The following is a 26,272-nucleotide window of genomic DNA, read 5'->3' on the forward strand; positions in this document are numbered from 1 at the left end:
AAACTAGCCAGGATTGTGACAGCAGGTAAGTGCAGAAATTTTTTTTACATTTTTTTTACGTGGCGTGGGGTTTTCAGAGCTAAAAACCCCGCAACCACTTTTTTTTAATTGGATACCACGGGTTTCGGGAGCTTGCACACCCGTGGTAATCCAAAATTGGGCGCAAGGCTTTTTACCTTGCTAAACCTCGCCCCCCAATTGAATGTGCCCCATAGTTAGGTCTATATATATTTGGACACTGACACAATTTTCATAATATTGGCTCTGTACACCACCATAATGGATCTGATATTTAACAATAGAGATTCAAATGAAGTGCAGTTTTAATTCAAGGGATTGAACAAAAATATCATATGAAAAGATTAGGAATTGTAACTTTTTTTTACACAATCCCCTATTTTGAGGGGCTCAAATGTAATTGCCATGTAGATCTACATGGTGCCCACCAAGTAGGCCATGGAGTCTCTGTTTTGAAACTTTTAATTTAAGCAGATTCTCTCAGGATGTCTTTCACTGCCTACAACTGCACTGATCTGAAGGCACAGGCTGATATGTACCAGTGGGGGCCAGGCAGAGCTCCAACGGAAGAGCAGTGAGTCAGATGATCAACTGTAACACTGCACCTGCACTGACAGTTACTAATTTCCTCCAAGCACATTTCCATATGCCATGGTCTGTGCATTATCCAACTGAATTTTTAAACTGCCAGGAACCACCAGGGATGCCTCTGCACAAATTATTTTTGAAGTTTGGTACACCCGATCATGCTGCTTAGAATGGTACAAGACTTTGCATAAAAACTTTCAGAGCCCAAGTCATGAAGCCACTATCATAACAGGATGTATTACATGATAGGATGTGTTCATTCCTTCCATCCCACTCATACCAACAGACATGCCATTTGAATTCAAGAGATTGAAATTTCCAACCCTACTCTCTTTTACAATGACCATCAATAAGACCCAAGGTCAGTCTTTGGAGGTAGCAAGTATTGACCTGCAAACTCCTTGGTTTCCCATGAGCAGTTGTATGTGGCATGCTCAAGAGTGGGGGCTTCCAACGGCCTTTTCATTCTGGCTCCTAATGGAAAAACATCAACTTTGTATAGCTCAGTGTTGAGGTAACAGTGTCTAAATACTCTATATAAATGGATATATAGGTCCTTTTCAGGGCTAAAACCATGTTAGCAAACAGAGGGTCCTTCTCAGGATCAATTGCATGGGATTATAGACAAGGAAAATGTAAAAAATGAAGGTTGCAGATGTACTTCAAGAAACATTCTTCAACCAGGGCAATGCCGGGCATCCCAGCTAATTTTTAATGTTTTGTTGAGAATCCTTTGTAGGCATTGACTGCCTAAAGTGTGGAACCCATGAACATCACCAAATGCTGGGTTTCCTCTTTGATTATACTTTGCCAGTCCCTTACTGCAGCTATCTGCAGTTGTTTATTGTTAATGGGTCTTTCTGCCTTTAATTTTGTCTTCAGCAAGTGAAATGCATGAACAATTGGGTTGCGATCAGGTGATTGACTTGGCCATTGCAGAATATTCAACTTCTTTGTCTTAAAAAACTCCTGGGTTGCTTTCGGGGTATGTTTTGGGTCATTGTCCATCTGTACTGTGAAGCGCCATCCAGTCAACTTTGCTGAATTTTGGCTGAATCTTAACAGACATTAAATTCCTATACACTTCAGAATTTATCCAGCTGCTTCTGTCCCTTCATCAATAAAAAATACTGACCCCATGCCATTGGAGCCGTGTATGTTCATGCCATCACACTGCCTCCACCATTTTACAAATGATGTGGTACTATATGCTTCAGATCATCCCAAGGCTTTTCCATACTTTTTTCTTCTAATCATTCTGGTACAGATTAATCATAGGGATATATTTACTAAAGTGAGAGTTTTTAGAATTGGAGATGTTGCCCATAGCAACCAATCAGATTCTATTATCTTCTAGAATGTGCTAGTTAAATGTTAAGTTAAATGTTATGCTGGGTACACACTGAACGATGTGTGCCCAGCACGATCCCATTCACGACGGGACTCGGTGGGGGACCCGGCATCGGCAAGTGCATACACACTTGCACACTTGACGGTCACTGTATGTGATCAATATTTCATGTAAACAGCTGCTTCGGCCCAAAAATTTTCACTGAGATTTGAATCCCTCAGCATAGCTCTGGCTCTCTCAGCTATTGTTCTGTTAGCTCTTTCACTGACACCATTTTGTTGTAGTGCATAGGCAATAGTTAGCTGATGCTGGACGACATTTTCTTTTATGTACTTGGCTAGTACCCCATTCTCGTGTTCTCCACAGTTTCAGCTTCTGACCTGTTTATTTTTCAGTTAGATTTTTGTACACTTTGACCCCATTTGTTACTTTGCTTTTGTTCTTCAAGAAATAAACATGTGTTGTCCTTGTAGCATCGTTGATGAGTGTCATGAAGTAATGCCTGCCATTACTGGATTCAACCTTCATATGTCCACATGCGTCAGCATGTACTAATTCCAAAGGCACTAGTGCTCTGGATGTGAACTTAGGAAAGGTGCAATATGTTTCACACAGCTCTCACATGATGGTATTTTTGGATTGCCTTAAATATCCCAGTCACCGTACCACTCTGAAGCTTCTGTACTCAGCCATCGCGTAAGTAACCCAAACGCCTGTGCCACCGTTCCATTGTTTGGGTGGATTCCTCAGCGACCATTGCACGGCACTCCACAGTGTCAAGGGTTTATAGTTGTTGGTACCGGTAGCTGCGGTAATAACAGTCCCTTTTTGGTTGTAAAAAATGCTCTGACCCTATGCAAACTGGACTTTATATCCTCTTCACTCAAGAACACTCACAGCAACCAAGTTGATTCTTAAGTTAGGTACAAACAGTGGGCCTGATTCAGACCCAGTCGCTAAGCTGCGTTCTCTCGCAGCTAAAAGGGTCCGGGTATGCAAATGATGCGATCGCACTGTCTGGTGTACGGACGCCCTCTATGTCTTAGAGAGCGACGGCAGAGCTAACGCACGCCAGTCTTTACTTTCTTAACACACGTCATCTCCAGGAAGTGTATGATTAATCATGTCCATCGAGAGCCATCGGAGCTGCTTGCAGCCCTTGAGGTCGACCCTACCCCACTGCAAGCACTGCGATCACTGCAGGCTGAAAGACAAGCAAGTGACGTGTACAATGAGGCTTCTTTGCTAATTATGCACACCCATAAGACACCGTTTTGACACCCAGACACGCCTGCGTTCGCAGCACCACTCCCCCGTTCACAAGCACCTTCCCGTTACCACCCACCAACGGCGCTATCTGTCACTCAAAGTAGCATCCAGTCTGTGTACTACGAGCGCACGATTCCTGGAGGCAGCGACTGGTTCGTGCAAGCGTACTTTGACACATATGCGAACGTGCAATAATCGCCCATAGCGTGCGTCCGCAGCTTAGCGACTGGGTCTGAATCGGGTCCTGTATGTCTTCCACGTCAGTGACAACTTCCTTGTCGCTCGCTCTTGGGCATAGTGCAATTGTCCTGACTTGCGAAGCATATAAGATCTTACCCCCTATACCTCGGACCTTAGTTGACTCACACTTATCTACACAAGCCATTTGTAGTGCTGTCCAAATATGATATAAGTTGTATCTTTTCCGTAGATAATAGAATAAACATGCAATTCCACTACTAGACCAATTTTCCCCATAGCTCTGTCTACATCTTCAAGACTTGGATTGTCACAGGGGCTACTAGTAACCTTCTACATTTTTAACTGCATCAATGGCACACTTCCATGTAGAGTAGTTGTCATCACCTTTCAGCTTTTCAAAAGATGTACTGTGCCCAGCACTGTACATTTTTATCATACAAATTAATAAGGGTCTGGCCGTACTCACTTAGATCCTCTTCATTTGTGTCATCTGCGACTTTGGTGATCTTGGTATCAGCGTATACTACACCAGGGGTATCAGGACTTTCCGCAGCCAGATTTGTGCACTGTAACGGCCTTGAAACAGATACGGCTTGCGCTAGCCTATTGATTAGAGAGATCTTTAACCTGTGGTAGATAATAACTGCTAGCACGCAGTTACTGGGCACATAACATTTTAGCTGAGACGGTGGTAACAACAGGTGATAGTGTAAATTGTCACAATGATGCGCATGCGGAATTTGCTGGGAGCAATAGTTCTCCAGATGGCCAGTGTGTGAGTGATGTTGTTTAGATGTACAGGGTGTTTCACTCGCTATTGACCCCAAAGTTTTTCTTATAACTTTTAAAGTAATTGATGTAATTTAGCGGAATTTGACACATACACACCTTGGTCGATGAGAAACATGAGGAAGTCATAGCAAGTGTTGAAAGTGTTCGCCATTAGCATCCAGGTCAGCTGTTCGCACTTGCGCGAAGTGAAGGCCAGCTGTTCACCTCCCTAGTTAGCAGCACAGTCCAAAATTCAAATAGGGGAGCCACACCAACTGCCAGCGAGAATATAACCAGTGAGGGCGGCAGTTGGTGTGGTTCCTATATTTGAATTTTGGACTATGCTGCAACCCCTCTTCTGAAACGTCAATTACTTTAAACGTTATAAGAAAAAGTTTGTGGACAATAGCGAGTGAAACACCCTGTGTAACGCAGTAGTTGGCTCTGGTGGTAGATAGTCCACATGTGGTATGCTTAACATGTTCTTAGAATTATTTTATATCAGGTAGAACAACAGGTAGCATTTGATACAGGAAATTACACAGGTGCAACAGCAAAACAAGAGAAATGAAACAGTACTCCCTGATGGGTGGGATACACTTCCCAGCAATATAACATTTAACTTTTATTTGTTATTCCTTAAAATATGGATAGTACTAGCTATAAGACTGAAAACACAAATGAGCTAAAAATACAGACCCAAAAAATGAAATGTTTGTGGTGATATTTTAATCTGTGTTGCCCATATCTTTACCATTTGTTTATCTTCACTCCTATTTTGCCTTCTCAAAGCACACCTTGTTTTACTATAGGGGTAACTGCTTTATACCTCATACATATGACTTGTTAGATTTCTTAAATGTACAATTGTATTTTCCTCACCTTTTTGTTTACATATGTAATGGAAAGTGTAAAATCTTATGTACATTTAAGCTATGCTTAAACAGGTAAAATGTGATTGTTTCAATTGCATGCACTTAGAATAGATTATACTGTCACAGGTATTATGTTGTTAATTGTTTCAATGACATGTATTTTTAAGACACTTTTCTCATTTTTTGAATCTGTATTTTTAGCTTGTTTGTGTCCTTAATAAAGTTATATTTTACATTGCAGGGAAGTGTGCTGCCCCGTCAGAGAGTACTGTTTCTTTTCTTTATTTTTGCTTACAAATATCTATTTCTATTTATTAATAGATAATAAGAAATATACATTTGCAGGATCTTCTGTGTATCAAACCAATGCCCTTACCCTATTTCCCTTTATACTTAATCTACAGGTGTAACAGCAGTAGATGTAATACACTGTTTGTAGCAGCCTGCACTAGTGCATGCAAGGGGGGGTTTCTGAGTACCTAGAACCGCCCCTGGACGGCTCGATTCCCCCCTGCACTGGCCACAGTGGGTGAGGAGCCAAAATGGCAAGACCTGCCCCCATACCACCGCGAATTGTGGCATTACGCCACAAATTGACAGGGCCTAATGAATGCAGGTGCCCGTCCCTATTAGCAACCTGCACCTACAGCAGCTGCTGCATCAAAAGTGTATTTATGTGTAATGTTTTAGTGTGTATCAGTGATGTGTAGTTAGGTGAGGCAGAGCCTTTCCTGTCATACAGGTATACTCCAGAGTTTTGACAACAAAAATTATAAGAAAAATTGAAAGAAAATATTATATTCGTTGTATTATTCAAATCATTTTTATAGTCAAAACTCTGGAGTAAAAGGTGTATGGCAGGTGAGGCACTGCCTCCCTTGTCTACTTTTTCCACACATCCCTGATTAGAACACACCAAATTTCCAGCACTATATACTGCTGCACCTTTGTATAATGCCCACATGAACCCTCGTGTTCATATATGTATCTGTAATTCTGGCTCTGATACTAGCCAGTGCATTCCCAGCCATTTACCTCACCGCACATCATTGGTGTGTATATATGTGTATGTATGTGTTAGTGTGTATATATACACAGGTGGTTCAATAAGTAAGGAAACAAGACCTGTCACGTGTGTAATGTTCTCTATTTCATTCTAATTTGCGGCCAGCCCAGAGCAGGTAGACCACTGCTTCCCCTCAAGGCCATTAGACTGCGCCTCATATCAGTCATACTGTCCCAACATCAGTTGTAAGATGGCGGGGCTGGCGGAAACTTGGTCAAACAATGAGGTGCACAGTGTAATCAAAAGGGCACATCAGCAGCTGAAACACACACACTATATATATACTGTATGTGGTATATGGTCAATATCCCGGGCACATGGGATGCCGGTGCTTTGAATACCGCCAGCATCCCAAAGGTAAGTAGCAGGATTAGGGGGAGGGTTGGGGTTAGGCACTAGGGGGAGGGTTAGGTTTAAAACTAGGGGGGGGGGAGGGTTAGGCACTAAGGGGGAGATTAGGTTTAGGCACCAGGGAGGGAGGGTTAGAAGAGTTAGAACACTGACCGATCTTGAGCACCGGAATCCCGTACCCAACCCACTGTGTGTGTGTGTGTATATATATACAGCAAATCCCCTCCCCCCAGCAGATTCTGCGTTTGCCCCTGGCCTGGAGCTCAGGGTATTGCTTGGTGTTGTAGTGCATGTTTGTGGTTCTGACACGGGCAGATAGTAGCACTGGTGATCTAGTGTATAACGGTGATGGTATAGTGCACTTGCGGGCATACAGCAGGGCACTGTAGGGCTCTTTGGTGGTGCGAGTTTCCTGGTCCGACCTGTCCTCATGGTTGCTGGGGAGTAAAGATGCGCGACAGACATCAGACCTCTCCTAATTGAGTCCCAGTGGGTTCTAATGACTACCAACTCGCTCCTACCTATATAGTGCTGGAGGAAGTCAGCTCAGGAGAACACTCCATCGAACAATCCTTGCTACTCCTACTGCCAAGTCAATGCTGCCACACTGCCACTATGGATCTATGCTCTTTTACAAACTACATATTACTAACACACATCCAAACTTCCTCACTTACCAACCTGTCCATTTACTAGTATAGCAAAGAATAAATAACTTTTAACTTGTATTATACTAACTAATTGTACAATATTCTCTCTCTAAACAGAGCAACAGCCTAGTACATCATACTAATTGGTAATATACTATACATCATGTGCCTCCCCTCACACTGACTAATACCCACCATCTCTCCCCTCTAGGAGTAGTGATGGAAACTTATTTAAAAAAATATTTTCTTGGCAAATGTAGGCGGGGCCTGCTGTCCAGGAGGCGGAGAGAGTGGGCGTGGTTTATGTCAGAGAATGAGACTCGCTAACAATTCCAAGTCTACCTATCAGTGGGCGAGGGTGTTGCTTTCCTGGTGTCTCTCGCAGTTGGCAGGGGGCGGGGCTAATGACGAGGGCGGGGTGAGCCATCCAGCAGCGGCCAGGGGAGAGGTCCCGGACAGGGGGTTATGCAGCAGGATAACTCCTCAGCCGTTGTGTCCCGAACCTCCCCGTTCTTCAGTGATGTTTATTAATGGACGCGTCCACCCCCTCCCACCGCCATGCGCGACTCTGAGCTCCTGCTGGGACGGTGAAGCTCGGGAGTGACTGTGTCCCGGCCGGGAGTCTTCGCTCCGGTCCCCGCGCTCCAGTCGCCACAGGACGGGACCATATGTGCTGACTTCTCTGGACACATCTCTCCGAGATTACAGAGCCGCGGCTGAGGTACTTGTCACTGACAACGGGAAGTCTGTGTGTGGCTCAGAGCTGACTTCTGGTGCCTGTTGTTACTGCTGGAGTTTGGGCTGGTTTTCTTTGGATGTTACCGTTTTGGGGTACATGGAGCAGTTTGTTGGGACACAGGGAGCACTGGTGCTGTGTGTTGTTGGGGCATAGGGAGAATTGTCGGGGGCATGGTGTGCAGATTGAGGAGTTGGGGCACAGGGAGAATTGTCGGGGGCATGGTGTGCAGATTGCAGAGTTGGGGTACAGGGAGAATTGTGGTGTTGGGGCACAGGGTACAGAGTGGTGAAGTGTGGTGGTGGGGAACATGGGGAGTAGTGTGCAGGATGCAGAGTGGTATTGGGGCTCAACGAGCAGTATGTGGTCGGGCACAGGGTGCTATTGGGGGTGCAGTGTGGCATTGAGGTGCAGAGTTGGGGCACAGTGTACAGAGTGGTGTCACACGGTGCAGTGTGGATTTGGGGAGCAGAGTGGTGTTGGGGCACATAATGCAGTATGGTGTTGGGGGCACAGGATGCAGGCTTTGTCCACAGTACGTTGTATTGGGATGCAGGTCGCAGTGTTGGGGCACGGTGTACAGAGTTGTGTCATGTGGTGCAGTGTGGTATTGGAGACATGGGGAGTAGTGTGTATTTGGGGCGCAGAGTGGCTTTGGGGCACATAATACTGTATTGGGTTGGGGTTCGGAGCACAGTGGTGTTGGGGCACGTTATCAGTGTGCTGCTTTGTGGAGCAGAGTGGCAGCGCTAACCAGGCAAATAAGTGTAATCTATCAGTTGGGTAAGGTAGCTAATTTTGATTTTCCTGCTGTAGATTTCACGTCATCTTTTATCTCCCTTTGACTTTGTGTGAGCTTATTCCTTTCAATATTTATGACTGTCTTGCGTAAAACAATAGTGAGTATTTTCATGCACTATATACTTGTAAAGGCACCTACACACTAAAAAAAAAGTCTAAACAATATGGCCGATTCCAATGCATCAGAACGACAAATCGATCAAATCGTCAAGTGTGTATGCGTTCCCGTGGCGGCGTCCGTCACATCTTCCGATCTTTACGTGCAGCGCAATCTGTCAATCTTGTTAACTCTTCCCTGCAGATTGTGCAGTGTGTACGCTCTACTGGATGACACGTTAACATTGTATAGTTAACGATCTAACCACCAAACGATGCACAATATATCGTTTGTTAGATTGCACAGTGTGTATGCACTAGATCGTTTGTCCGGGAGTTCAAGGGAAATGTTGACGACCCCTTCTTTTTATTTATTCTTTTATTTGTTTTTATGGTCGGATTTTTGTTTGTTTAAATTACTCATTATAAAAATTTAAAAACCCCTGGTTCTACATTTCCATCTGTACTGTATTGGTTTATTTTTTTTTCAGTGAAAGTTGCACAACGCCAAAGAATTTGCAGCGTCCAAATGTTATTTTTCAAGCATAAGTGTTTGTGTGCCAAGATCTAACCCAGTGTATAAACATGTTTAATTCTTTTGGGTGGAAGAAGAGTCAGTTGGAACGATTGCCTTCTTCTAACAGAGAATGAGCTGGGTTTCCTAAAGGGGCCTTTCAGTTTTTAACCCAACCTCTGCCAGTATGTCAGCAGGCTGCCTGTATAGGATGACTGGTGTCCCTTTATCGATTGCCAATGTGCACTGCCCTGCTATGTAACCCCTGCCCTGTCAGTTGAGCTGATGTCGCTCTCAGCCGAATATTCATTTCTCTTTGCCAAGCTGCCTGTTTTTCTGGCTAACATTGGTACTTCCTGGATTTCATTTGCATACGCTTATCCCCCTCCTCCCTCTATGCACAACAGTTCTGCTTCAGAACTTGTTGGGATTTTAGCTATAAACAAGCCACAGCTGGGACACAATCTGAAATGGGTGAATTTTAGTTTTCCCGTTGAAATATCTTTGTACAAGCTCTAGATCAGTGATGGGCAACCTGATACACTTCAGTGTGGCCCCCGCTACCCTTCAAAAGGGCTGCACATTGCTCTCAATTTCAGTAGTAAGTTAAATGAATACAATTCTGTAATAACATATCAGCAGGCCTATTAAACAAATGCTTCAATATACAACAAAGAAATACGACAACACAGCAGGAAGGAACTGGGCACATTAAGTGAACGTTTGGAGGGTCGCCTGTTGCCCACCACTGCTCTAGATGGGCACCGTATGTCTGTGTTTAGATTGTCTCCTTTCCTCCAGTGGGAAATTGTGGAAGTGACGATGAAAACTATTGTTAAATACAAGTGAGTTTGCTATGTATGTCGACATGAGAACATGAACATGGTTATAGCATGTCAACATTGTTAGAATGTCGACATGCTAGTTTTCTACTGATTCTGTCCATATCCGTCATAGGAATCCTAAGGCTGCTGGAAATGTCAACATGTCGACATTTCCGATCTTTGCTTTAATGATGTTGACATTTTATCCACGTTGTCATCATTCATGTCGATCTTCTGCTGTCGACATTGTGAACGAGAGATGGTGATTGCATGTCTGGGTCATCGCACACCTGTGTATTGAAGTGTATCTTCATTTACCCTGTGCTTTTGCATAAATCGCCATGCATGCATTAGGCACACATTACCATGTGTAATGTTTTTGTGCTCATCAGTTTACAGTTCTGTTTGGCACATCACTATGTACAGATTTGCTTTGTATATAATGTAACTTGGAAACCATTGTTTCACAGTGTCCCTTTTAAACCATGCTGTGTGCTGCCCTGCTATCGGTGTTCTACTGTACGTATCCTCTGTAGTAAATGTACCTAAATAATATTTTTTAGCCACTATTATAGGTTGTCCCCTTTTTTACTTGATTTAAATGTCTATTAATGCAGTACTAATTTTATTGAATTTGATATGATTATAACTTTAAAACATTGTGTTGAACTAAAATAAAAATCTGTAGCAGTTGATCAAATTACTTTATTTTTTATTTTGTTGGCAATGTCAGGTTTCTTATTGCTAGACAACATTGACCAGGGTATAGCCGTACAAGGTTAGAGACTTCGTTTTGCAATAACAGAATCTTTTGCTGGGCTCGGAGTGCTTGTGTGGCATGAGCAAGTTGGTGTCATTTACGTGGGGGAGGGGTAGTTCATAAAATTCTGTACAGAACTGACGCAATCCTGTGTAAGTGAAGTGGGGTTTACAGCCGTTCTGTATCTTAGGTATGTTAATTTTGAATATTTTGTGTGACATTTATCTCCTTCCATTCTTTACATGTTTTTATGGGAAAGTACTGAATACTTAAGCAGTATATTTATTAACTAATCACTTATCCTGTATATATTAGGGCATAATGTTTTTGTTTGCTTTTAAAAATTATATATTGCATTCCAGCTTTGCGTGTACGAGTATACTGATCACAATTTAACCTTGGAACATTATCCAACTGTGCCTGGGTAGTATCACAATTATCACGTAAGATTCATTTTGCCAGACTACATAGTCGCTACCATATTTACACAACATCAATCTGTGGCTAGCATAAAATTGGATTTGGGTCACACCTAGCCTGTATCTGGGCAATTCCACGTTCTGCCGGGGTCGGGGGATCTGAGAAATCCAACATGTTGAACAATCTTGATTCCCCGATTCTGACCCAAAAATGGATGAAATCAGTGAGTCGGGGATTTTTAACATGTTGAATATCCCATATTCCCAGACAGATCACCAATCATGTATGTACGCCGATTAGCGTTTTTTTTGTAATTGGTAGATTTGATTGGTGTTGACAGAACGGGGAATTGGGCTGTAGACGTATGGGCCGCATAAGCTTGTTTATTTTTGTATTCATGACAACAAAAATAAACTTATCTGCCTGGCTAGATACCACTTTGGGAAACACTTCCTCTTTATATGTAAATGTTTCCACTTCTTAACACACATTTGACGTCCTATATTTTTATATAGGGGACCTCTTCCCATGCGAATATCCTACATAATGGGGCACTGTGGGTTTCAGCTCTTGAGTTGTGTTTTTAGACAGTAGACAACCAGTAGATGGTCCAGCTGGTGATGATAAGTTACAATTCCTAACCTGTTCCATTGGCAGCTGCACTATGTTGTATTTGTGTGTTGGGTTTTTTTTGTATGGGAAATATGCACATACGTATGTTGCAAAATGTTCTTTCCTATAGGAGTATCTCTTGTTAAAGTATACATTTCCTCCCAACTCCTTAAACATTACATCCTGTTTCTTTTGTACCACAACTGCCAGTTTCCTTGGGCTGATTGTGCCCTGCCATGTTAGGACAGTGGAAGCTGTACATTGTTTTGGTCCTCTCTGGATAGTCCTTCTACAGCAGTGGTGTCAAACTCAGGCCCTCCAGCTGCTGTGGGACTACATATCCCAGCAAGCCTTGTCCCAGTTTTAGCATTTCCTAATAGCAAAACTTTGGCAGTGCATGCTGGGATGTGTAGCTCCACTGCAGCTGAAGGGCCCGAGTTTGACACCACTGTTCTACAGTCTACACCAGTGTTGGCTAACCTTGACACTCCAGCTGTGGAACTACATAACCCAGCATGCACTGCTACAGTTTTTGCTATTAGGGCATGCTAAAACTGTGGCAGGGCATGCTGGGATATATAGTTCCACAACAGCTGGAGTGTCAAGGTTAGCCAACACTGGTCTACACTATGCATTGGTAAAGCTCTCAAAAATGATTGTTGGAAGCAGTTTGGAGATCTAACTTTTTTTTTTTTTTTTTTTTTTTAACCATGCTACTACTGGGGAAAATACTGTGTACTTTAACTTGTTTTTAATGATTATATACGATCTCTCTTTGCATTAATTAATACACCTGTGAACAACTGCTGTCTTGTCTTTTACATGGTCTTGGGATTTTTTTTTTTATTTTATTTTAAATTGCTAATGTTTTGCAGACAGAGCTCTATGTCTGAACATGTACCTAGCCCACAGTTTGTCTCATGTGGTTGTAAACCAGACAGGAATGTGAAATGATTCTAAAATAGATAAAAAAAAATGTAGCATTTCTATTGTAATCTATCTCTTACCTGGTTTATGTGATTTTCTCTACGAGGAGATTTTTTGATGTGCACTGTAGGGGTGCTTTATGTATCTTATATGCTATTCATAGAGATATTTCTTAGAAAGTGCCTGGAATTCTGATGTGCCCAGATAACTGCAAAATAAGTTATCTATAACCTATGGCAGCCAATCAGATCCTTTAGCACAGAAAATGAAATCAAACCTCAAGTTACAATGTTTGATTTTTTTTTTTTTGCACAGATGCCTGTGTGCCAGTTATTCCTCGCAGAGGTGACCCAAATTGTTGGCAGTGACATAACAGATTAATGCGATGTGTGTACCCAGCGATGGGACGATGTTACAGCACAATACATCACGCCGTCTGTACACATAGTGCAATCTGTAGTTCCATGCTGCATTTAGCAGCATGGCGTCCACCGCATCATCCTATCTGCTGTACTGCACAGCAGATGGGAGAAAGTGATGAACGATTCACGGGCATGTGCGCTCAGGTGTACACACCATGCGATCCGGACGATATATCGTTCAATGGATCACATAATGTGTACCCATTTTAAGTACATGAGGGTGGTTTTAATTATGTACTGGAGTGGGGATGTAGTTATCCCGGCTGTAGGGAAGCCGGCGGCGGAATCCCGACACCAGTCAGGCTACCGGCTCCTGCATCCTGGCAGTAAATATTGAGGTTAGGCACTAGGGGGGAGGGTTAGGTTTTAGGCTGCGGGAAAGGGAGGTTAGATTTAGGCTGCCAGGAAGGAGGGTTAGGGGTATGTTAGGGGTCCTTCTGTCAAGTTTGTGACCCTGTCGGGATGCCGACCGCCGACATCCCATTCCCAACCCCTGGAGTGATGGCGTTCTAAAAATATGATCAGGTGTGGATTAGCAGGGTACGGTGTGTCATACTGACGGAGGGTCACAGGACTGCTGAGTGCTCTGAAGCTGGGATACATGTAGAGGTTGCTGGAATTGTTTTCAGTAATTGAATGAATGGTAAATGTAATTTAAAAAAAAAACAACAAACATTTGAAATAGTGCCATGATTCAGAATTATGGTGCTATGAAGGTGTATTAAGCTAAAGATCAGTTGATTTTCATCCTATAGATTGTAAGCTTGTGAGCAGGGCCCTCAAACCTTTTATGTCTGTCTGTTACTACCCGGTTTTGTTTTATTAATGTTGTTTCCAATTGTGAAGGGCAATGCAATATGCTGTGCTATATAAGAATCTTAATGACTCCGGCTGTTGCTTTTTGCTAACGTGAAGTCTTTGTTTTTGCTCTAAGCACCAGCTCTTCTTCTTTCTACTAGTTTCCGCTTTGTGTGATATCTGGTGCGATATGGCAAGAACAAGATGTTATTGCAAATTGCCACACTCTTGTCCTTGCAGTAGTGTGTTTGTGTGTGTGTGTGTATATTGCATAAGAGTAGGTGAAAGCAAATAATCACTGTTGCAATATGATTTTATACTGAAACACCTTCTTATGAAGATACTGTTTTGCTGAATAAAATGACTGATTACAGGTTTGGGGAATTGTCACGGTGAACACAAGATGCTGTAGCTGCATTGTGTAGGATTTCATAGCAGAAGACTACAAGCCAGATGTGAATATTTCCATTTTTTAGGAGCGTTAACAGCTGATTAAAACTCGTATACTTTCCATAAGACACCTGCTTTGAGCTTGACCTCATTGTGCATAAGAGACTCCATAGGATGCACATTTGACATTTGTGTAACTGTTACTTGAGGTTTTCTAATCTATTACTGAGAAAAATGCTTAATTCCCATTATCTGTGTTCAGCAGACCTTTACAGCAGGGACCCCCAAATACCAGGTGGTATGCTTAGTGTATTGTGGTGTTACAATATCTAGGAGACAAATTATAGCATAAGATATCACAGTATCAAACTTTAATGGTGGACTTTGAAAGGGTCATCAGTTGGAATTGTTTCATTAAAGTCGGGATACTCCATATTTTCCTGAATTGGCCCCCCGCCACCCCCCCCCACCACCACACAATATTGACTACTCCTACTACAATAAAATATATTAGAATTAGAAAATATAACCGTGCAACATGCTAACTACAGTCCCTTAGTAAGACCATCTCCTTGGCAGAGTTCATCTTTGTTGTCATTTGATACTAGTGCTATGGATATTTCGTAGACAGTGTTCGCTGTACATGCGATCATAGCACTATTAACCAGTGACAGCATTCCTTTAACCTTCAGTGAAATAGGTGGGGCATGACATACCCCAGCAAGATTTAAACTTTTTTAAAAATGCTGCTCTTCCACGGTCTGATCTGATTGACGTGCCGCCCACGCCTGTCGGATTTTACATCATTTTTTTTCCTGTTGGTTTTTTTTACATTTTTTTTTTTTGTCATTTCTTTTCCTTCTTTATTATTTGAAGCTCATACACTGTTGGTCTTGGTTTCAAATACTGGGTACCTTATTTTCTGTTTTTAATCTTCTATTCTGTAATTTCGCTGATATACCAAATGTATTTTTCACCCATATTATACTGAACATTGTATGATTTATATGCTGTCTTTGCTTGTTCTTGACTAAATGAGTTTAGAAAAAAAAATACTGTGCGTAAGTTGACGTTTTGTGTAGCTGAAGTTGTGATGTTGTTAATTTGCATAGTGGCAGCGGTTTAGCGCGGCGAGCGCTAGTACATGCGCTTAAAGTGCGGGTGGGCATATCATACCCCACCTAGTTTGGCACCTGCATTGATGTCAGGGGAGAGTGATCTCATTAAGAGAGCGTTCCTGCTAGGCTGTTTTAGTGGGGCGCTGCGCCCTGCCCTATTTCTAAACGGTTAAAAGCACCCTGTCCTCCGGTGCGGTGCCCTGCTGGAACAGCCTGCGGGTGCCATCCTCACCTGCGGGTCGCAGTGTCCCACGGGTGAAGGGATGCCTTGACAGCAGCGCTTGGGGGTAGCCCGACATGTCCATAAGTGCCGGGCACGCCCCCAAGAGACACCAAAAGGGCACGCGTCTGAAAGGCACCACCTTTTTTTTCTGTCACGCCCCCTTTTTGGGGATGTGCCCTTTCTCCCTACCCGGGGGCCAGACCTACAGTGAGAACTATAAGACTGTTTATTTTAATTATTTCCTATTATTCATACATTTAATTTTTACTAACAATTGTGATTGAAATGTGTTCCAAAGATCTTTTTCAAAAAATTTGTTACTAGAAGACTTATGGTGGGTACACACTGGGCGATATTACTGAGCGACTGCACAATTACGACATCGTAATCGTGCAGTCGCTCAGTATTCGTGCACATTTATGTCAGAAACTATCAGCGATGCGCACTCCCGCTGGTCGTTTCCGACATTGTCCATCGCCTGAACATACAGCACAATCTGCCGATAACGACAGATTGGCATGTTCAGGAATGATGGACAGTGCCTCTACTGAACGACTGATGGTTCAGTGCAGACACTACAGGGGATCAGGAACGACTGTACGATTACGATGTCATAATCATACTGTCTTTCCTGATCGCCTAGTGTGTACGCACCTTTACAAGTTTTTAGTTTGTAAAAAAAAAAGTTTCATTCTTGTTCATCTTTTAAAACAAGAACACGAGTTTATTTTATTATTATTTATTTTTATACCTTGAGACAAAAAGCGATGACAGTCGGAATTGCTGTCGCACTAAATTTGTATACTTCTGGTCTAGTATAATGGGGCAGAGGTCCCAAAAGTGGTCCTCAAGGCACCCCAATAGTCGTTAGATCAGGTTTTAGAGATCCATGGTTGAGCATAGGTGGTTAAATCAAATTGACTGAGGTACTAAAGTCACCTGTGGTCAAGCATGGATATCCTTAAAACCTGGACTGTTCGCGTGCCTTGAGGGACGAGTTTGGGAACCTCTGGCATGGGGTGTGAGATACCCCACATGATTCGCCATGTTGTTTTTTTTTTTTCAACCTGGTATACAGAAGGTTAATGGTCCAACATATTTAATAGCTTAATCACACTTTTCAATATTTATGGAAAACAAAGAAGCCACATAAATTTGGTTTGCATCTTAACACAGGGCTCAGTAAATCCCATAAGTAGCCAATGTGCCTAATAATAATAATAATAATGCTGAAAAAAAAAAAACCCACACTGTTGGTTTTAAACCCTTGTATATAACTCTGTTTGCTGAAGAAGTGTGTGTGTGTGTGTGTGTGTGTGTGTGTGTATATATATATATATATATATATATATATATATATATGTGTCTATGTATAATATATATATATGTGTGTGTGTGTGTGTATCTATGTATAATATATATATATAATTTATTTAAAAAAAAAAAAAAATTATTTGGCTATGACTGAGCATCTATTTATGGTGCCCTCCTCTGCCATAGCCTGGAATGAATCGGATCTAACAGATGTTCCTAAACTCTGCCGTTACAATCCAGTTTTAAGGATATCCATGCTTGAGTCCAGATGGTCAAATCAAATTGACTGAGGTAGTAATTAAGTCACCTGTGCTCAAACATGGATATCCTTACAACGTGGACTGTAATGACGGCGTTTGGGAACCTCTAGGATATAACATTGAACTTTTAAAATGGCACAGTTCAACAGCAGTAATGTTCTTTGTTAGGCTTCATGAAGTTATATATAAAAATCTGCTGCAAGGTGACCCTTAGGACCATTTGTCAGCTGCGGATCTGTGTTTACACTATAGCATTATAACCTGACCTTACTAATTCACAACAGTTTTTGTATTTTAGTTAACTCCAATAACTATATAATTTTAAATCGCGGATACTCAATACTGACATCTAGTCATACAGAATCACAGACATCAACTCACCAACTACTTGTTTGAAAGGATTAGCACCAACATGATTTTCCAAGAACAAAAGGCCTCATTACATAACATCACAAACTTGTGTGTGTACATATATATTTATATATATGTATGTATATATTCTACTTTTTTCACACGTTCATAAATCCATGAAACAAATGAGTAAATGGTGCTGTCCCTTTATTGCTTTCTATAACTTTAACCTTACCGTCACAGTTGTAGAATGCAGCCTGCACCAATGTCTCATATGCTAATGTGACTGCAGTAGACTGTTACAAGGAACAATGCATGAAAAATGCATGGGAATATACACACACACACACACACACACACACACACAACTTAAGCGTGCATAAATTGTAATGTGTTTTTAAAAAAAATAAATAAATGTGAGCAAGCCCTAACACACACTTGTAGTCCTTCTCGTGGTAATTTGTGCACTTGACAGACTGTCCCATAAACGACTTAATTTTTAAACAACTTGAATGCCCGTTGAGTGTTCTAACCTCTGTCTGATTTGCAAATAATCATTACAACTATTATAATTGCTGTATAATGAGAATCAGCTGTGCTAGAGTTTGCATTTCGATGGGCCATGTCTACATGATAGAATTTTGTTCCTCCTCTCTTACCCGTTCAGGCAGTGCACCTTTGGACTCCATTGATCCACTTCAGCTGTCTGCCATAATCTGAATTCTCTCTCTTACCTCCTGTGTGTCCCAGTGGATAGAGCAAAGCTATGTTCATAGGCATGGCACACCTGTGCGCTCCCATTCCCTACCAATCACCTGTAAGATTTCTCCCCATTTAGCAGCACTTGACGGAGTGCGCTGCATGACTGACAGCTCTGTCTAAAAGGGGAGTGCCACGATGGTAATGAGATCACAGGAAGCGAACTTGTGACATACAGTATGCACCTTAATTCACCTTTACAATACTCTGCTGTAACAGTGATAGACTATACTGATCTAAACATATGCCTTTGCAAACCCTGCTCAATGCACAGCTTTCTACCTGGCTAATAACGTTTTAGGGAGCAATTATTTATTTAGAAATGGTGCCCACACAGTTCCTCTTTACAGTCAGTTTGTATTTCCGATCCTGTCAGCTGAAATGGTAATTGCACAATCTGACCTGTGTTCATCCCTGAGCCAGGTTTGTGTGTATCAGTCGCCTGTTTTTAAGCATAGAGTAGGAAGTACTGAATAAATGGTCGAGGAGGCTGGCACAGTCTTACTCAGTACTGGAATAATTCTTTCCACGTATGAAGTTTTAGTTGCTGGCACTATATAAGTAAATGTTGTTCTATATAATTGTAGAAGGACCTCTCCGGCTCCTCCTTGCACTCACAGTGGAAGCCTGGGCACGCACCCGAACTCCTCCTACTGCGAGCCTGCAAGGGAGACGAGACAGACTTTGGAGAGGAGGACCGGATGCCGGGAACAAGCTAAGGCTGCGTACACACCTATAGATATGCAAACAAAAAGTATGGTGGTCGCTCATATCAGCTTAATGACATTGCACAGGTGCTCGTAAAGGGCGGGGTTTACACTGAACCACAGAAAAAAAAAAGATTCCCTCCAGCTCACTGCAGCAATATCAACAAAAAATACTTAAATCCTACATGATAATAGAGATTCAGAGGTATTAGTTACATACATTTGCAAATATATGATTAAGTGCCAGGCCATCGTCAAGGCTCCTCTATACTGGCGTCCCTAACATTTAAGGGGGTCACGTCCGAGAAGAAAGGTACCCCAAAAAATTCCAGCCAAGGACCATCCCCAGGGCATCACACGAAAAGGGGAAAAAAGGTGATAGTGATGTGTAAAGATAAATCAATATAACACCTAATAGATATCTGTTTAATCTAGTAATGTATGGGAGAAAATAACAGTAGAGATTTGCTCCCAAACACTGGAAAACGGGCCATATTATCTTTCCCACCAGACAGATATATCTCTAGGTGTGTACGCAGCCTAAGTATAGGAGCGGGTTGGACAGACCAACTGGGGGGGAGAGGGTTGATGACACCCAGGTGGGTAGAGGCTGGAGTCAGAACAGAGGGGGCGTGGAGGGTGGGATCGGAGGTCGGCGGGGGAGAGGGACACAAGTGGGATGTAGAGGTTGGGGACAGGACAGGGGTGGGATGGGGGCGGAGTCTGAGGTGACCAGGGTCCAAGTAAATGAATTACTGAGCGTCACACTCAAATGTCTGAGCCATTTACATATTATCATGTCAGCAGATTATTTTTATATTAACCATAGGGATTAATTTCTATCATCTTTCAAACCTCTTTGCTTTCTAAATCCATAGCAAAGGGAAAGGGACTCCCCATGTTCAATGGAGACAGTCTGATTTTAAAATGTTGTTACTCTTACAATTCCTTGTAAACACACAGAGGTAGCATCGGTAGGAATGGACAATATGCAAACCATTCACCATGTGAAATGTTTGACCTGTAGTGTTTTCTGCCCTATGGGGTCTATTTACTAAGCTTCGGATGGAGATAAAGTACCAGCCAATCGTCTCCCAATTGTCATGTCACAGGCTGTGTTTAAAAAATGGCAGTTAGGAGCTGGTTTGTTGGTACTTTATCTCTGTCCACTTTATCTCCATCCAAGGCTTAGTAAATGGACCCCTTAATCCTCTTTGTAGTGTTCATGTTTGAGTGACCATACTGAGCTAGGACAGGGGTCGACAACCTTTTTTGCCATCAGTGTGCGAGATAAAATCTAGTTGAGCTTAGTGTTCGATTTTATATATGAATGTTTTTGTATGCAGAGCCAGATTAACGACACGGCATCCGGGGCCCTCCCATACAGCTACATCACCAGTGTGGGGGCACTATGGTATATGTGAACTGGGGTTTCTATGTGGCACATTGTAACTTGGGGCCAGTGAGTGATGCTGGGAGTATTTACACATTATACTTTTTAATAACATCGCATCATATCATATTGACCATTTTATTGGTAGGGTCCCCCCACAAGTTAGTTGACCCGGGGCTCCACACAAACCTTAATCCTGCCGTGTGTGCGTGGGTTTCCTTTTTTTTTTCTCCGTTAATCTACGTTGGTTCTTTGTGTCTCAATGATGTCACTGATTCTTAGTGACTTGATAAGTTGCGTTCTCGTAAATAATGGTTCAGCCCACAAAATGTCTGCCTCCACTCTGTATAGGTTTCAGGTTCACATTAAAGGCACATCTGCTCTGTTTCCTACCTCCACCCTCCTAATGTTAGTGGCCAGAGGGGGTTGTATGAAAATATGAAGAGGTGTAGATCTGATACTACTGAAAGTGACCCTTATAGCAAGACTTACATTTTTGTTTGCACTTTACATAATGAATTAGATATATAGCACATCATTTTATTGAGGTTGCTTATGTGTTGCAGCTATATATGTGGACAGCATAAACAGCATGGCGTAGGGATCATTAGATCCGGGTGGGTTACGTTGTCATTTGGAAAGCAACATGAGTAGTTCCTAAAAAGGCATCCATCTATACAAGCTCTAAATGATGCTGACTGTAGTGTCCTTCCACAGGTTTACTGACAAGCCTGCTGCGTGTAAGAAAACAAAATGATTTCTTTATGCCAGGTACACAGTATGCAATATGTAGTTCAGCCGATGAATAACCTCTCACATAAAGCATCTGTATTTCTCCTGAAGATATGTCTGAACGTCATTCGCAGACATCGCGTCGGCCCTTCAGTACAGATATCTTGCAGATTTATCAGTGCATCTGGCGGTGTGTACTGGCAACCTGCTAATTGCCCGCAGGGGCAGCTAAATTGTGATGTCAGCGCAGACTCATCGAGCAGCAGATTGGTAAGGGTGTATTGGCTTACTAATCGGCTGCTGGGTCTGCAGATCCCTGGGTGGGCAGACAAGTCACCCAGGTGTGTACCGAGCCTTAATCACGGCTTAATCTAAAATACCTTTTCAATTTAAATAGGCTTCTAAAAACATTTACATAAATATATATATATAAATTTTTTTTTATAAAAGGCATCTTTTATTTAGTGCGCACACATTCCACAGCGCTTTACAGCGAATATTTTGTTATTCACATCAGTCCCTGCCCTAGTGGAGCTTACAATCTACTATATATTCCTTGCCACGTGGACAAACTTAACAGTAGGGTTCATGTTCTTCATACAAAGACATGGAGAACATACATATGTGGTTGGGAATACAGTAGAAGCCATGACCTCAGTGTTGTGAGGCAGTAATGCTAACCACTACGCCACTACTGTACTGGAAGCAATTTATTCATTCACATCAATATTCAGTCACTCGCATCTGTTATATTATAGTTTTATTGTTTCTTGTTTTTTTTTAACCCGTAACCACATATACAAATTGGTGTTTAGAGTTATTTTTATGTTCTGTGACTGGCTACTTTAAGATTTTGTAGTTTTGTGTTGCGTATGCTGTAATGTATCTTCCTGTTTTTTGTTTATTTATGTGTCAATATGTAATCGTGGTTAGCCAGTGCTATGTATGTGGTTTTTATGCAAATGACACACACGGTGAAATATACATATGGTATATAATAATAGTGTGTGTGTATATACATACATACATACATACATACATACATACATACATACATACATAGACCGGCACTCAGGAAAATATCATACTGCAACGGGCCCGGGTGCCTCTCCAGAGATGGACTCATAGATAAACAAAAATGATGGACGGAACTCCGGGGCTAGTAATGCAAATAATCACAGCAAGCTGTATTGATGTCAACGTTTATAAGAGCACCTATGCTCTTTTATCAAGACAGAGTTCCGTCCATCATTTTTGTGTGTGTATAATATATATATAATATACACACACAAACACAATTAAATAATTTTTGGGTGCCCCTTGTTGCGCCAACTTAGACCGTGTACAGCTGCTAAGTCCATCTAACTTCCTAGTTGAGGCGTCCAAACCACTGACTTTTCGCCCATTTCAGCTTGCCTTCTGGGCTGGCGGCTGTTCGCACCCAATCGGAGCAACTATTGAATTGCTTTGTTGTGTGCCCGACACTGACAGCTGCCGGCACTAACGTTTGACTTGCCCCCTCTAAGTGGCCAAATTATTATGACCACAGAGTTAGTACTTAGTTAGGCCACCTTTTGCCCTTAATATGGCTTGATTTCTTCTAGGCATGTATTCTACTAACTGTCGGTGTGTTTTGTGGGGTATATTAGCCCAAATGTGATACTGCGTCTCCATAACTTTGCCTCCGCCAGCTTGAAGAATCGTGACTGTGCAAGAAGGTTCAGTGCTTTTGTGCTGTTGCCTGCATATCCTCCGCCTACCATCTGCATTATGTGATTCGTCAGACCACATGACTCGTCCAATGCCTGTGTGAGCAGATTGAAGGCGTTTCTCCCTGTTTGCAGCAGATAGCATTGGCATATGGGCAGGCCTTTTGCCTCTGTAGCCCATATGATGTACTGTTTGTTGAGAGGGCATCCAGTAGCTGTTTACGAGTACAGACCCAGTTTTTTTGTCTGCTGGTCCGTTCTGTGTACACTTGACTGAATGGCGCCCTCGAACAATTCATCAGTGCAGCCATTTTGCTAATGCTTGCACTACTGCGCGAAGGTCAGCAATCATTCTGACTACAAAGTCCATCGGATTACGTTGTTTACACATTATTTCATTAGTCTCTGCGTAGCCTTTATGTTCTTACACCGAGTCAGACATCCTACGATCGCATTTTCTGCAGAATACATACTATCTACTAGGTTGTGATGTTAAAATTGGTCCTTAAGACCAGCAAGCAGTTATGCAGACAGTAGCAGAATAACCTGTCTTAACCAAGATTGGAACATGTTATGCAGTCTTTGCCCTTAGATCAGTGCTTTAGTGAATGCTGGGTACACTCTGAGATGACTGGTCAACAGACTGATCCGCCATCCTAGCGGCCGATTGGTAAGCTATACACACTAACAGGGGTATTCAATATGAAACGTAAACTTCGCCGTCTATGCGGGTCGAAGTTTTCGCCGCACATCGGAGTTTTTGCCGGCGAAAAAGTATCGCGCGCGCCCCCAATTTATACCCATATTCAATATGAAATTGCCGAAAACGGCACCCGGCGATGGGGAAATCTGCAAAAACGTCGCAGATTTTTTGGGAAATGACCCTAGCACCCCCAAAAAGATGCTCTGACATGGGGGATCACTCTGGATACCCCCGATTAGCCCTGCTGAAGGCTTTTGGGGTCTTTAAACGGGCTCAATAGCTGCTATTTTGGGGATTTGGGAAGGTGGTGAAGAATAGTATTTAGAAGTGTTTTTTCCTGAAAATAAGTAGTCTCCAGCAAATTTGGGGTACTTGAAAATGGGGGTGAGCATATTTAAAAGTTGCTAAAGTAAAGTATTAATGTGAAAAATCCACCTGCCCCAAACACCTGCAGTGAAAAAAACACCTGGGGCATACTTGGGGACCCCCCTAGATTGTAGTTCGCTAGTTTTTAACTTTGTGCCCCCAAAATGAAAGTGCCTTTTTTTGGGGTCCTCTGAGGTATATTTTTATAAATTTTTTGACAGTTTACCTTTGGGGGACTGTCTGAAGGTTGCAGGGTGGTTTCCGAAATGTTGCACCCCAAAACCCCAATTCTGCACTTTTTTTTCGCCACCCATTCCTTGGTGATACTTTTCTGCAGGGTCGAATGCAATATACTTTTCGCACCGGCGAAAAGTTTTCAAATTGAATACGGTGTAAAAGTAAAAGCGGCGAAAATGACGTCATCCGAGCGAAAAACTCGCAGAAACACCGTTTTCGCTCCATATTGAATATCCCTATTAATGTTTTAGGGATGATCCTGCACCGGACTAAAATATGAAGGTATATCTTGGACCGACTTATCATTCAAATTTGATTATTTAATCTAAGTACATATTATGGTTGCTGGTGCTCCCTAGGAAAATACAAAATTTAGCAAGAGGCTAGAAAGAGGAAATTCCTTTTGTGGGGCACTCATTTGTCTATAATCTATAACGTGTTAGAATGAAAAAGGGGACATTTTAGTATTGATTACCTTATTAGTTCCATTTAAAATACAGGGGTTTAATAATCAGACTCAGATTAAATGGCGAGTCTGCCCACAAAACAAAAAAACATATCAATTATCATAAAAATGGTGTAGCGAAGAATACAGTAATCTCAAATAAATACTCAATTGTACCGAACCACATAGGAGCACAAAAATGTTAAAACTTTACTGTATAAATATGTTCACAGATGTCCTGTAAAAACTCACACTATTAGGCTATTAATTTTTAAGCGTATATTCTCTTATTTGCAGACATAACTATCATGGTGATGAATAATCGTATGGGGTTCACATTAGTTTAGCAGTCTACATATAGCTCATCCACATATCACAGTGATCTTATGAGCAGGGCCCTCTACCCTCTTGTACTACTCCCTACTTTAGTTTCATCTACTTCTTACTCACCACTAGGGCACCTAACACTTGGTTGCTTATGCTCTGTTGCTTATCTGGGTGTTATGGTCACTAATATAACAATATATAGTATCCATGTCCTGGTCCTGTATTGTATTATGTAAGTTGCTTGTCTACAACTAGTTTATGTACTTTGTAAGGCGCTGCGGAACATTTGTGGCGCCATATAAATAAAAGATAATAATAGTAATGGAATACGTGAACGCTGTTCCCCACTATAGCTCAAATTTTTTAAGAATTCTCAGAAACAGTGTCTATTCATTCACATGTTATAATAACCCTTGATTTGATGAGCATAGATGAGCCCTTAAAATAACGTATCCCCACTTCTGTGATATCAGCTGATGTCAATTTGGACAAGTTTGTTCACATATTGTAATCTGGTTTTAAAGGAGCTTGAGCCCCTGACAAAATTAAGCTGGCCACACACTAGACCAACTTTCATCCAACCAGCCAACTAGTTGATTGGTTGTAATGAAAATCTGGTAACGTATGGGAGTAACTCTGATTCGGATCTCTAATACACACCGTACTGCAGCCCTTGCCAATATCTATCAGAGCGCTCTCTCATTTGAGTTCCTGGTTCATGACTCCCCCTGCAATGCCCTTGTGGTAACAGGGGAGAGACGTGGCTTTTTCTCAGACAGCAGAAGCGCTGTCTCTTTCTTCTGGGCTAATACGTGGGGAATACTCTCTCATCCCCTGTTTGATTCAGACAGGGGAAAGTAGAAGTACCCTCACGCTTTCTATAGCCCAGACTTACTTTTTTCCTCAGTGCCTTATTATAATATTTTGATTGTCATATGACACAGATGTGTACTATTCATGCATGCCTTCTGTGATACTTTACAACTTATGTATTATTGAACGATTGTCATGATATGCCACCTATATAATTGGTTGCAATCCTCTTGGCACTGGTTTAATTAATCTTTCAATCAAATATACCTTTTCCCTTATCCATTTCTAATGGGCTGATTGCAGTACACTGATTATGTATGCTATTAAGCACTTTATATTTATGGTCCTATTTACAGGTGTGTTATAATTATCTCC

General features: G+C 42.0%; 1 protein-coding gene across 8 annotated transcripts in view; it reads left to right on the forward strand.

The window, feature by feature from the left end:
* The first annotated feature begins 7,577 nt into the window (after positions 1-7,577).
* The window catches only part of RAF1 (Raf-1 proto-oncogene, serine/threonine kinase), a 129,314-nt gene continuing 110,619 nt past the window's right edge, over positions 7,578-26,272 (forward strand). For 7 of the 8 annotated variants that reach the window (XM_088472701.1, XM_088472704.1, XM_088472706.1 and 4 more), the window contains exon 1: positions 7,579-7,861. The gene's annotated coding sequence lies outside the window, so the exon portion shown is untranslated. Of the gene's footprint in view, positions 7,862-26,272 lie in introns of all 8 variants that reach the window. The other variant, XM_088472703.1, reaches the window with a different exon arrangement.

The sequence above is a fragment of the Taudactylus pleione genome, unplaced genomic scaffold (assembly GCF_031769625.1).
Source record: "Taudactylus pleione unplaced genomic scaffold, aTauple2 ptg000128l, whole genome shotgun sequence".
Taxonomy (NCBI): Eukaryota; Metazoa; Chordata; class Amphibia; order Anura; family Myobatrachidae; genus Taudactylus; species Taudactylus pleione.